The following is a 12,241-nucleotide window of genomic DNA, read 5'->3' as shown; positions in this document are numbered from 1 at the left end:
ATAAGGAAGTCTCAGAAATGCCTGTTATAGACTTTGTTCTCTGCTTACATCACATAAAGGGCATTTGGAATATGTTGAAAGGAAAAATATAAAACATATAGGTGAAGTATTAAAGGGGCAGCAGGAATAGAAATGGAGCTAAATCCTGAGTTCAAAGATGTTAAGTTGAATCAAGGAGTGATGAACTTGTTTCAAGATCCTACACAGCAAAATTTAATCCCAGGAGATAAAGCCAAGCAGATCTCTGAGTTCAAGGTCAGCCAAAAACAGAGCAAGTTCTAGGTGAAGAAAAGCTTAAATGCAGGCATGGTAGTACACACCTTTAATCCCAGGAGACAGGCAAACAGATGTATGAGTTCAAGGTCAATTTTCACAAGTTCCAGGACAGTCAAGCTTAGGCAGTGAAGGAGTTGGGAAAGATGAAGCTAGTGATAATGTAATAGAACAAGATCCTGCAAACAGCAGAACTTGTCAGCTTTGGCCATGTGGGTTTGCGTTTATAATCAACAAGAGAAGGCGGCTACTGGGACAAGTGATGTTGATTAGTTGTAGTTATAAAATTCATTATGATTAAGAAGAGACCAGTGTCATTGAGGTGAAATCTTCTGAGAAGTATTTTCTGAGAATACAAAGCAGCTGTGATCCAAAGAAAAGCAAGGTACCTCCTGCTGAAGCTCTACTTGGTAACATGTAAGTGCCACCCAGGTTGAACTGATGTTGATATAGAGGGGTAATAACAGCACTGTCCTCTGGGAGCTTGACATATGTGACCCACACTCTGGTCTCACAAAAGATCAAGCATGGAGTGACATCCCGAAGGAGTCTGATGGGAAGCACTTAGCAAATTTCAATCTACAGGAAAATAAGTAGGAAAAGGAAAGGGGGTGGGAGAATCAGTATCCATTTTGCAAAACTGCCTGGGACTAAGGATCAGAAGGCAGTGAGGATGTAGCAGAGGTCTTGTAGAATACAGACACACTATGGCTTTATACAAACTAAGATCATGCCTTCAGACGGTCTTTTAGAAAAACTGTGCAGTTTGGCTTCTTCAAAAAACATCTCCAAACCAAAAGGATCATCCTCAAAGTGAACTGGTCCATTTGAGTCTCTGACTATGGTCTGAACAAGAAAACACCTTATCTGGCATGAATCTGTAAGTCTTTTTCCTGGCTCTGAGGTCATCACCTTACATGTCATGGTCCAGAATTTTACTGGGCCTGTAGATACTCTGAGCCACATCATTCCCACCTCCCCAGGCCTAATCATAAACAATGTAATTTTCATCCTCTCCTCCTGCAAGCCCTTGGCAAAGGTGAATGGCCTTTGTTCATACTTGACTTCATTGGAAGTTCAAGGATTGGGCACACCAAGATCAATGACTTCACTGACATCACCATTTTCATTTCTGTGTTAGTTTGACCTGTTATCAGGAGCTGCCCTAGAAACGCTCCAGTCACACTGCCTCTCTTTTCGCCTGTCATGAAGGATTTCATCCCTTTCACATGTCTCTCCATCCTCTTTTTCACATGGACTTTCAACCCATCTCTCCTTTTTCAATTTCTGGGCCATTTCTCTAAGTTTCACTTTATTATTATTTTTTGAGCCATCTTTTTCTCCAATTCGGCTCACATTTCCACAACTTCATGTGCCTTCAGATCAGCAAAAGATAGTGCTTCAGGCAGTTTGCAAATTTTCATTTATATGTATAGGCTGCAGCCCTTTTTCCATCAGTAATCATTTGTTTATCCAAAGGAATCTTATAAAGTTTTGAGTTCTTCTAGTTGGATACATTAAGGGATCTTCCATTCTAACTGTTCTTTAAAAGTCTTTTTCTGAGTAGGACAGTACATCATAGCCACTTTAGGAGTAGGTGGTCCACAGGGAATTTTCTTACTCATCTTGGATGATGGAGGCTCCATTGGGTATTTCTGCAATTCTACCATCCAAATAACCCTCTGTTTAGCTGCAGAATTGAATGTTACTCCTTGCTGATATGGTATGGCAGCAGCAACCTTCCTTGATACTATCTTCTGCAAGGCTACTCTTGTCTTTTCTGTTATCTCTTCACTGGTCTCTTCATAGAGACATTGCAGATCTGAGTCATCCACATATATAACTACCCTTGGATCTAGGTCATGGTATTTCCTGTAAATGAACTTTTCTTTTAGTGGTCTATGTTGAGTATCATATTTAATTTTCCCTTCATGATCCAACTGAATAGTCAATGAATTTGACACCTTTTTTTTTTTGCATTTTATCCAAACCATACTGGTCACATGGATTTCTGGGAGCACCTCCATTTCCAAAATCCTCTAACATGCACAAAATCTATCCTTTCTTGTATCTGGATCAGGGAGGCTGCATTCCAGATGACACCTACAAGGTCTGCTGTGATATTTGAGATATTTTCTTTTCTTCAGTTTTAGTTATCCTGAGATAACTGAGAATGGATGGAATCTCACTAAAATCAGGGACTAGACAAGGCTGCCCACTTTCTCACTACCTATTCAACATTGTACTTGAAGTCCTAGCCAGAGAAATTCAACAACAAAAGGAGATCAAGGGGATACAAATTGGAAAGAAAAAAGTCAAAATATCACTTTTTGCAGATGATATGATAGTATATATAAGTGACCATAAAAATTCTACCAGAGAACTCCTAAACCTCATAAACAGCTTCAGCAAAGTAGCTGGATGTAATATTAACTCAAACAAGTCAATGGCCTTTCTGTACACAAAGGATAAACAGGCTGAGAAAGAAATTAGTGAAACAACACCCTTCTCAATTCTCACAAATAATATAAAATACCTCGTGTGACTCTAACTAAGGAAGTGATAGACCTGTATGATAAGAACTTCTTCAAGTCTCTGAAGAACAAAATTAAAGAAGATTTCAGAAGATGGAAAGATCTCCCATGATCATGGATTAGGATGATCAATATAGTAAAAATTGCTATCTTGCCAAAAGCAATCTACAGATTCAATGCAATCCCCATCAAAATCCCAATTCAATTCTCTATCGAATTAGAAAGGGCAATCTGCAAATTCATCTGGAATAAAAAAACCTAGGATAGCAAAAACTCTTCTCAAGGATAAAAGAACCTCTGGTGGAATCACCATGCCTGACCTAAAGCTGTACTACAGAGCAATTGTGATAAAAACTGCATCATACTGGTACAGCAACAGACAATTAGACTAAAGCAACAGAATTGAAGACCAGAAATGAACCCACACATATATGATCACTTGATTTTTGACAAGGGAGCAAAAACCATCCAGTGGAAAAAAAGACAGCATTTTCAACAAATGGTGCTGGCACAACTGGTGGTTATCATGTAGAACCATGTGAATTGATCCATTCCTATCTCCTTGTACTAAGGTCAAATCTAAATGGATTAAGGAACTCCACATAAAACCAGAGACACTGAAACTTATACAGGAGAAAGAAGGGAAAAGCTTCGAAGATATGGGTACAGTGGAAGAATTCCTGAATAGAACAGCAATGGCTTGTGCTGTCAGATTGAGAATCGACAAATGGGACCTCATAAAATTGCAAAGCTTCTGTAAGGCAAAAGGCACTGTCAACAAGACAAAAAGGCCACCAACACATTGGGAAAGTATCTTTACCTATCATATATATGTGTATATATATATATATATATATATATATATATATATATATATATATATACATATATATGATATATATATATAACTCAAGAAAGTGGACTCCAGAAAACAAAAAACAAAAAACAAACAAACACTAAGAAATGGGGCTCAGAGCTAAACAAAGAATTCTCACCTGAGGAATACCAAATGTCTGAGAAGCACCTGAAAAAATGTTCAACATCCTTAATCATCAGGGAAATGAAAATCAAAACAACCCTGAGATTCCACCTCGCAGCAGTAAGAATGGCTAAGATTAAAAATTCAGGTGACTGCAGATGCTGGCGAGGATGTGGAGAAAGAGGAACACTCTTCCATTGTTGGTGGGATTGGAAGCTTGTACAACCACTCTGGAAATCAGTCTGGTGGTTCCTCAGAAAATTGGACATAATACTACCGGAGGATCCAGCAATACTTCTCCTGGGCATATATCCAGAAGATGTTCCAACCAATAAGAAGGACACATGCTCCACTATGTTCATAGCAGCCTTATTTATAGTAGCCAGAAGCTGGAAACAACCCAGATGCCCCTCAACAGAGGAATGGATACAAAAAAATGTGGTACATTTTCACAATGGAGTACTACTCAGCTATTACAAAGAATGAATTTATGAAATTCCTAGGCAAATGGATGGACCTGGAGGGCATCATCCTCAGTGAGGTAAGCCCATCACAAAAGAACTCGCACAATATGTTTTCACTGATAAGTGGATATTAGCCCAGAAATTTAGAATACCCAAGATGTAAGATACAATTTGCTAAACGCATGAAACTCAAGAAGAACGAAGACCAAACTGTGGACACTTACCCCCTTCTTAGAATTGGGAACGGGGACTGGCGAGATGGCTCAGTGGATAAGAGTGCCGACTGCTCTTCTGAAGGTCCCGAGTTCAAATTTGATCAACCACATGGTGGCTCACAACCATCTGTAATGAGATCTGATGTCCTCTTCTGGAATGCCTGAAGACAGCTACAGTGTACTTACATATAATAAATTAATTTAAAAAAAAGAAAAAGAAAAAGAATTGGGAACGGGACACCCATGGAAGGAGTTACAGAGACAAAGTTTGGGGCTGAGACGAAGGATGGACTATCTAGAGACTGCCATATCATCATATGTAACTGTTTGTAAATATTGATGCAGACATTAGTGAGTAGTTTGAGAATTGAGAATGATTGACATAGTACACAGCCACAGATAAGTAATGTTACAAACCTCTTACCACTGAATCAAGGGGCATCAAAAACAGGGCAAATAGAAAGGACCCAAATATAGCTGTCTCTTGTGAGACGATGCCGGGGCCTAGCAAACACAGGAGTGGATGTTCACAGTCAGCTATTGGATGTATCACAGGGCTCCCAATGGAGAAGCTAGAGAAAGTACCCAAGGAGCTAAAGGGATCTGCAACCCTATTGTTGGAACAACATGATGTACTAACCAGAACCCTGGAGCTCTTGTCTCTAGCTGCATATGTATCGAAAGATGGCCTAGTCGGCCATCAATGGAAAGAGAGGCCCATTGGACTTGCAAACTTTATATGCCCCAATATAGGGGAATGCCAGGGCCAAAAGAATGGGAATGGGTGGGTAGGGAAGTGGGGGCGCTATGGGGGACTTTTGGGATAGTATTGGAAATGTAATTGAGGAAAATATGTAATAAAAATATATTAAAAAAAATAAAATAAAGTTGCCACATTATGTGGAAAAAAAATATTAAAAAATAAAAAAAAAAAAAGAGAAACCCTGTCTCAAAAAAAAAAACAGGGCAAATAAGGATGTATGATACAGAAAATTAGGTTAACAGACATGAAATTCTATCTCTAGGGATTTAACTGTTTCTTCATAGTGTACATATGAACTCTCAATAGCTATATTTAAGAGGAAAGACATAAACAAATCAAATCAGTGAAAACTACCACATGAGAGACCCCAAAATGACTAAGCAAGTAAAGATGTCTACTGGCAAGCTCATGAATATCAGTTTAATCCCTTAGATTTGAATTATATAAATTTTGTTATCACCACTAAGAACAGTATAGCAATTAAAAAATTGCCACATGGATGGGGAGGTATTCTTAGGGCACACCAAGCTGAAAGTCTTTTAGCATTTGAAAACTGATGGACAAAATTAATCTCCTTTGGGGGGAAAATTTCTGGAGTTCCACTCTTTACTAGTGATGATTTTAGGTATGTTTATATTGGTATTAGTAACTAAATTCACACTCCTTATTAGTTAATGAAACAGAAGTGGTTAGGATGTTTGGAAAAAGACTTATTGGAAGGTTCCAAAAGTAACAATAGGGATTTAGTGTTGGTAGGTCCAGAGAATGGACTTATTGATAAAATCTTTTGTTAAAACATCTATAGTTATATCTATAATTTAGCTACTCATGATAGTGGTCCATTAATCATTGATATGTATATATTTTAAGCCCATTTACTTTTATTCTTTTTAGCAAAGTTTGAAGTATATAAACTGTGGGAAACTCAAATATTACTTGTAGAAATCTGAAAGAAGTTTCTAATTCTCAAAAGATAGACATTTTTGGAATTTACCACCGAAATCATCATCGACAACAACATCACCATGTTCACCATCACCATCACCACCACCACTATCATCATTGCAAAGTACCATGTATAATCCAAAGTGTTATCATTGTCCCAAAGTTGACAAACAGACTCAGGCCAAAAAATCTATTGAGAGCTTAGTCCTTGAAAGTTACATCCAAAGCATCTGCCCGGGGCTCAGGGAAAGGATATGGGGTGCATTTCCTCAGAGATGAGTAGGATTTGGACCTATGCATCCTGTTGTCTAATCCATGTGCCTTCTCAGTCCTTCTTCTCCAGTTGTTGGCCAGCTGGTTCTTATGTAAGATGTACCCTGCTCATGAATATGCAAATTATTTGAGTCTATGGCATTAAATACAGGGATGTCCTCACCCTGAAAAAAAAAAACCTTTGATCAGTGTCTTCTCCACAGTCCCTGAACACACTGACTCTAACCAGGGAATGGAGCTGCATCTTTCTCCTCCTCCTGTCAATAAAAACAGGAAGGGGCTCACCATTTCAAAATCTGATGAGGAGATAGGGTTTGAGGTGACAATGGCATTCACTGTGCCTTTCCCTCCAATAGACATTAACTCCCTGGTTCAGCTGCAGCATTGTGGAGCTGAGGTTGTGTGACTCAGTGATGGTGTCCTGCTCAGCTTCTGTCTACACATTTAGCAACTACTATGAACTGTATAAAGTAGAGGCCTGGACAGGCTCTTGAGTGGATTGGATGAATTGATTCTTGAAGTTTTGGTACTACCTACAATCAGAAGTTCAAAGGCCAGGCCACATTTACTGTAGACAAATCCTCCAGCACAGCCTACCTGCAACTAATATCCTGATATCTGAGAACTCTAAAGACTATTACTGTGAAGACAAAGGGTTGTAATCTCATCCTGAGTGTGTCAGAATCCCCAGAGGAGCAGTAATCTGCCCTGTTACTGAGATGACCAAAAAGTCTAACCTTTAGACTTGTTCAGAAATAGTAATATTGAATCTCCATTTTTATGCCTCCTCCTCAAAGTCCTAAGTTGCTTTTTTCTTGTTTTAAAAAGGACATCTGTGAATAAAGCTGTGCTGATTTAGGATAAACCTACAAGACAGCATATATTGCCAACATCTTCAGTGGTGACCACCTCTACTGACATGTTCCTGACTCCACAAAACAATAAAAGGGAAAACTGTGGCGATGCATGATAAAAATATCACTGGATTCTGAGAGACCAGAACTTTTGTTGAAATAGTTGGAGATAACGAATAATTTGAATTTGACCTATAAAATCCAAACCACCAACATCTGGGCAAAGAAACACTGTTTTCATATTCTTAAGTATTAAGTGATCCCAGATGAGCTGTTAACTCTGGCTCTGTTCTAGCAGAAGTCCCACTCTCTTAGAATGTGAGAAATACTTATATTAAAATGTATAGGTGTGCATATGGAATTCCTGTAGGTTGTTCAAAATATTAGGTCACTTTTCATAGAATTTATTTACCAACATATACTTGTTAATTGAGGTAGGTTCTGAGATTATTCATAAATGGTTGTTCTTATATTTACTGTCTTTGCAGTCTCACTAATACAGGGTTGTTCACACAACCAGCAGTTCCACAGTAGTACCCTCTTCCACAACTCTCTGAGGATGGAATTTCTTACTGTGTGTTGGCCTTCTCTTGCTGGACATGTGTCCATCCTTAAGTATGGCTAATAGACCCAATGTTGTTCCATTGGAGAAAGCTAATTTTCTATGCCAAACAAGTGTGAATTCCAGAAACCTCTTAGTTAAGAGTGAGAACCTGTGGCCATGACCCTCTCTCAGCACTGGGACACCATGTGTATTGAGTCTCTGTATATCTTGTACATGCTGTTATAGTTTCTGTAGGTTCACATGCACATGAGTCCTGTTATATCTGGAAGACAGTTCTTTGGATTCAGATCCTCTGTCTATTTTATTCTATTCAGCATTTTATGTTTTTCTCAGAAATGAGGTTTAATTGTTAAGTTATTTTGAAACTTATAGCAAGTGAAATACCTCATACTCTTGTGGCACCTATGAGGACTCTCTAACCATTAACTCATTGTGAGTTATCCTATGATGGGCACTGAGATGTCCAATTAATAACTCATATCTTCTGGGAGCTGCACTGCCCTCCATGCTTGTAGCTCTGTCCCAATATACCTAGGTCAAAATAAAACATACAGCCCATCTGTATACGTTCTACTGGTCTCTGCAAATACATATACTACACAGCCATAGAGCATGCCAAGACCCAGATCACTGAAACAATTGCAATAACTGATTAGTGAGTATTATCTGAATACCAGCAATTTCTCATAGAATTTCCTTGCATTCAATATTTTTGATAAAAAATACTATAGCAGAAGATCCATAAATCCTCATTGTAATCTCAACATAATATTACTCTATCAACACTAAGATATTCCTTAATATATATTAGGCAACTATGAACTGTTCATTATATCTCAAGAGGTTTTCATAGAAAATTTGTAATTTTTTTCTCTTTTTACTTCATAATGCATTTTGTTTTAATCTCAGGATTCCTAGTTTGTTTTTCATGCACCATACATTTTATTTCCTCTATATTTTTGTTTTTACCTACATTGAAACATCTTACCTTTCATCTTACCTCTCTTATAACACTTAACATTGTTTTATCCTACACCACTGTCATTTTTCTCCATGCCCCAACACCATTTGGTGTTTGAACCACTCTGCCTCATCTCTATGCATTCTTTGCATTCAATTTATCTCAACTTTATTACATCATCTCCTTTAATTCATGTGACCCTATTGGCCCATTTCTACTATCTTGGTTTCTACAAATTAAACACACAATCAGATAGTCAAATCAGTGAACATTATGAAAGAAAACATGAAACATGAAGCATTTGTCTTATGAACATAGGTGACCACATTCAGCATATTTTTAAAGGTCCATTTATATCTTTAAACTTCATAATTTGTGTTTTACTATGAGTAGTATTTCATTGTCTATACATCCCTCATTGTCAATATAGCAGGATATTATACAAATACTAGAACAACTTAAAACAGCTGTTGTGTAAATCATCATCTCCACGTAAACTAGAACCACTTCTCCCTTCAGCTGAGGTCTGTGAACAATGAAGTAACAGGGATGCCATTTTTCTTAGGCCAGACATTGCAACTTCAGTGTAAGTCTTTTCAAACCTACATGCAGGGGAGCTCATGAGCAGCAGATAACACAAAAATGTCACAAATCCCCAGAGAGAGATGAGGTAGGTATGGAAGGGACTCTTTATCCTCTGTGGCTTTCTTTTTTAAGTGTATTAACTGATCTTCCCTGCTATGATTAACATGTGATGTCTCTGTGTTCATTAGATTCTTTACTAATTCGTTGTCATATTAATGTTCATTTTTTGACTTTTATAGGCTTCTCAATAAGAGTAATACAGTGCATTCTAATAATGTTATCCCATCTCCAACTCTTTCCATATTGGTCCTATCTTTGAATTCACACAGCTACACATCTTATTTTCCTCCAGAAAACAAGCAAACAGAAAGAAAGGAAGGAAGGAAAAAAAGGAAGGAAGAAAGGAGGCAAGGAAGAAAGAAAGAAGAGAGAGAGAGAGAGAGAGAGAGAGAGAGAGAGAGAGAGAGAGAGAGAGAGAGAGAGAGAGACTATCCCATTTTTCAAGCATGGTGGGCCTTGATGAGCTGAGACAGTGTATGGTTTAGAGCTTTATTGTAGAAAGGCAGGGAGAAAGAGAGAAAGTAGAAAGAGAGAGTCAGGCCATGGCCACATGTAGAGAGGGGAGAATGGAAAGAGAGAAGTAGGGTTAGAGAGTAAGAAAAGTGAGGGCTTAAAGAGTGCAAGGAGGGGCCAAATAGCCATTTTATACTGGGCTGGGCTATCTTGCTGTTGCCAGGTAGCTGTGGGGAGGAGCATACCTGGCTATTGTCAGGTAACTGTGGGAGTGGTGTCTAACCAGAATGCCAGATGCTTGGGACATTGTCTACATGACTGATGGTCACAGAATTATGGACAGGAACCTGATTCTGGGAACGTGACTCACCTTTCTGTCCCTTTTCAATTTCTCTATTGGGTCACAGGAGGAAGCCCCATTCAGCTAAAATAAGCTGTCTATCACAGTCCCATAGATTCTGAGTTCAAGGACATTCTAATCTACAGAGCAAGTTCCAGGACAACCAGGGCTGCACAGAGAAACGCTGTCTCAGAGACTTTAAAAATGATTTGTGGCCATGTGGTGGTGGTGCACACCTTTAATCCCAGCACTTGAGAGGCAGAGGCAGGCAGATTTCTGAGTTTGAGGCCAGCCTGGTCTACAAAGTGAGTTCCAGGACAGCCAGGGTTATACTGAGAAACCCTGTCTCAAAAAACAAAAACAAAACAAAACCAAAAAGAGACAATTTGTGTTAAGTGAGCTAAAAAGAAAGATAAATAGATTAAAACACATTGACTATTTTTAACTCCTTTTATTCATTATGATACAAAAATACTAAGCCACTCTGGTAGCCTTTAGAAAACCATGTAATTATTTGAAAACTTGTTGCTAAGAGCTGTGTATGTGGCTCAGTGATTGTGATGTTAATCTTGGGTGTCAGCTTGATTGTACTGAAAGTTGTCTAGAAGATTCATCAAGCACAGCTGTAGATATGAGTGAGATTCAAGAGACATCTGGATCATTAGGGCTGTGATTCAATACCTTGTTGTAGGAAGTGGTTCATTGGAAGAGTGCCCTTGCATAAATTGCCTTTGCTCTGGCACCTTTCTCTTGCTTTCTGTCTCCAGTCCACTGATAGTAAAACTACTTTCCTCTACTACATGGTCTTTGCCACTCTGTTCTGCCTCACCACACATGGTCCCAAATTAGGGAAGTCAGGAGGACATGAACAAACCATCTCAAACGGGGAATGAAATCTTTTCTCCTTTACACTGTGTGTAGCAGGTGTTTGGGCACGGTGGCAGAAGATTAACTAACATGGAGGCAAATAGTTGACATAAAAAGTGTTGGGTTTGATACTCAACACTACAGCAGAGGCCAGGAAGTTTAGAGATGTCAATCCATAGAGTATTTGTCTACCATGTATAAGACCCAGAGTTCAATCACCAGTCCCTCTAACAAATATATATATATATTTGTTATATATATATATATATATATATATATATATATATATATATATATATGTGTGTGTGTGTGTGGTATGTGTGTGTGTGGTATGTGTGTGTGTGTATGTTATAGATCATATATTTTGCATATATAAATGTTGAATGTGGCTATTAAAGAGAATCAACCCCTTTCCTTTGTGTAGGCATAATTTTTAGCAACCTACATTTAATGAAGGTTCAAACTCTCTTCTACCCCACCACTCAGTAGATAGTGAAAGAGAAAAGTTTTTATGATATGGGGGAAGTAGACTGTTCAGCAATAGTAGATGGGAGTGAGCTTGAATTTTATGACAGGAGTTCATTCACATAGCAAAGACCAAATATTCCTCAACTGCTGTAGACCTCTAGACAGGTAGACACCAGTCACAAACCAGTAGATGTAGTTCAATCCTGAAGAAACCACAGGGCTGCCCAACAGGTCTGATGCAAGGTCAGAGAAACCTCATGGGCAGTTTTTAAGTGAGTTTGAGTCAGTTGTGGCATTATCACAAGTTGAGCTCACCAATTCTGTATATGGCAAACCAATACATGCATGACTTTAATGAAGAATAGAGATGTTGAGCAAACCAAATCAAGGCTCAGTGCTAGTCTCCCCTTTTCTGTGGCGTCATATTGATACTCTTTCCTCACAGGTCCTTCTACATGTTTGCTATATGGAAACATCCTTTCACATGTGTCTGCTTCAGGAAAACATTCTTCTATGTGTTTGTTTTAGGAAGATGATAGGAGTAACCCTGTTTGAATGTTTACTGCCTTGTCAGCCATAAGTGCTTGTTTACAAAGTCTTGGCCTTAGTGGAAAAATAGTAGCTTAGTTGAGATTTCTGTGG

The 12,241-nt window shown here is 38.5% G+C and overlaps 1 pseudogene; it reads right to left on the bottom strand.

Moving 5' to 3' along the window:
• Positions 1–978: 978 nt before the first annotated feature.
• LOC110289177 (SNW domain-containing protein 1 pseudogene) lies at positions 979–11,100 on the bottom strand (annotated as a pseudogene).
• Positions 11,101–12,241: the final 1,141 nt, after the last annotated feature.

The sequence above is a fragment of the Mus caroli genome, unplaced genomic scaffold, assembly GCF_978045245.1.
Source record: "Mus caroli unplaced genomic scaffold, Mus_caroli_1 scaffold_14, whole genome shotgun sequence".
Taxonomy (NCBI): Eukaryota; Metazoa; Chordata; class Mammalia; order Rodentia; family Muridae; genus Mus; species Mus caroli.
The sequence above is the reverse complement of the archived record's forward strand: the minus strand, read 5'-3'. Positions and strand labels throughout refer to the sequence as shown.